Here is a 1826-nt window from a genome sequence, read left to right as displayed (position 1 = left end):
GGATCAATAAAGAACGGCGCTGCAGGTCATCAGGATAACACAGCCAGAGGATAAATATGGAGCGGCTCATTGGGAAACAGAGCAGCGCGACTGATGGGTACACACGACTTTATCTTCTCGCATGTGTTCTGTTGGTCGGGAGCAGGTTCTAACGGATTTCCAGCTTCTGCTGCTGTGTTCTGCCTGAAGGATGTGAGAACGGTTCATGTTCTGATCGTCCTCAGCTTCAGCCTCAGTGTATTTTCACAAGCTGCACTGCTTTCATCTGAATATTATGAATGGTCATGATGGGACACTCTTTGGAGTAGATTCTTTTTATTTTTTTGCTTTGCAGTTTGTGTTGCCTTTTTATTTATTCATTTTTCCAGTGAACTATAAATAATTGAAGTTGGTTATTCTAGGAGTTTCAGTATTCTGAAAGTTTCACAAGAAGTCCGTGAGTTACTGCAACAACCCATTTCTACAGATCCAGTTTCTATTTTATCATGTAATTTGATGACAAAAGTGCCTAATGCACATGTCCTTAGGGCATGCTTTGTTTTGTTTGTTATAATCTTTTTGCCTCTATCTGTGTTGTCTGAGCCCACTCAAATGACTGTAACTCAGTCAAACTGACAAATATTGAGCTAAGGTTTGATGTGATATTGATTGAGAATTATTTACAGCACATATCCAACACGTATTTATTACAACATTTGACCAAAACAGTCGTATGTCCCTTGTTATCAAAAGATTCCTTCAAGGAATGCTTGGTCTGAAGTTACCTTTCGGTTTTCTTAAAGATAATTTAGAGCTAAAAGTGAAATAATAACAAGTGCTTGTTTTACTCTTACTAAAAGGAGTTCTGATGTTATATTTTGATCAGACATGCAGCGGATTTGCTGACTCAGCTGGTCATCTCAGTAGAAAAGGTGATAATCGTGTTTTGGGTGGTTTCTCACCCGTAACCTGTCTCTGTTTAGCTTCAAGTGACATTTGCTGCCAAACTAGGAGAGAGTTGCTGAAGCATCAGCTCTGGTGTCAGATGGTGTTCACATGCATGCATTAGACAGTCATGTGGTCAGCTTGTGTGTTTGACTGTTTGCTTCTTAGGTTATTCTGAGATCAATGATCACGTTTCAGCTCACAAAACAACTCTGATGAGATCAAAATTTAGAAGCTGTTTGTTACCTGAGCTCATGTGTTTCATAACAATAACTCTGAAACTTGTTTTTTTTTGCAGGAGGATTCATGTGTGGAGCTCCTTTGAGTTTTATTTGAATGAGCTTGAAACATGGCTGCATAGAAAACTAGAGATAAACATTGTTTTGACTGTTTTAGTGCTTCTAGCCTCAATTTTAAAATAGATTTACTTTTTGAATGCAAGAGTAGATCAGAATTATTCAGAATGTCTTTGGTGTCTTTGTGCAATTGTAACATAATTAGATGGCAATTCTTGTCAGTGCCCACAAAGTAAAAGAAATAATAATGCAGTTTTAGGAAATGTAAACATCACTATCTAAATGCAGTATAAAAAATACAAAATCTGTAGAAGCAGGGAGGTATAAGTAGTTAAAATGCTGATTGCACTTTTGCTGACTTTCTGTGGACATATTAGAGGTACTGTACACTGTTAAGGGGTCATTTGCACAAAATAATGTAGATGCTTTGTTTATATTGTGTGTTTGTAATTTAAAGTGATAATTTAGACTTTTTTTGAAGTGGGGTTCTGTGGAAAAGTTTTAAACATGTAATGATTTCTATGAAGACCTCTTTTTGGAGAAATACACAGCAAAAAATGTCCATCTAACCAAATTTTAAAATCTTATATCCAGCCTATATATATA

The sequence above is a fragment of the Austrofundulus limnaeus genome, unplaced genomic scaffold (assembly GCF_001266775.1).
Source record: "Austrofundulus limnaeus strain Quisiro unplaced genomic scaffold, Austrofundulus_limnaeus-1.0 Scaffold170, whole genome shotgun sequence".
NCBI classification, from domain to species: domain Eukaryota; kingdom Metazoa; phylum Chordata; class Actinopteri; order Cyprinodontiformes; family Rivulidae; genus Austrofundulus; species Austrofundulus limnaeus.
The sequence above is the reverse complement of the archived record's forward strand: the minus strand, read 5'-3'. Positions refer to the sequence as shown.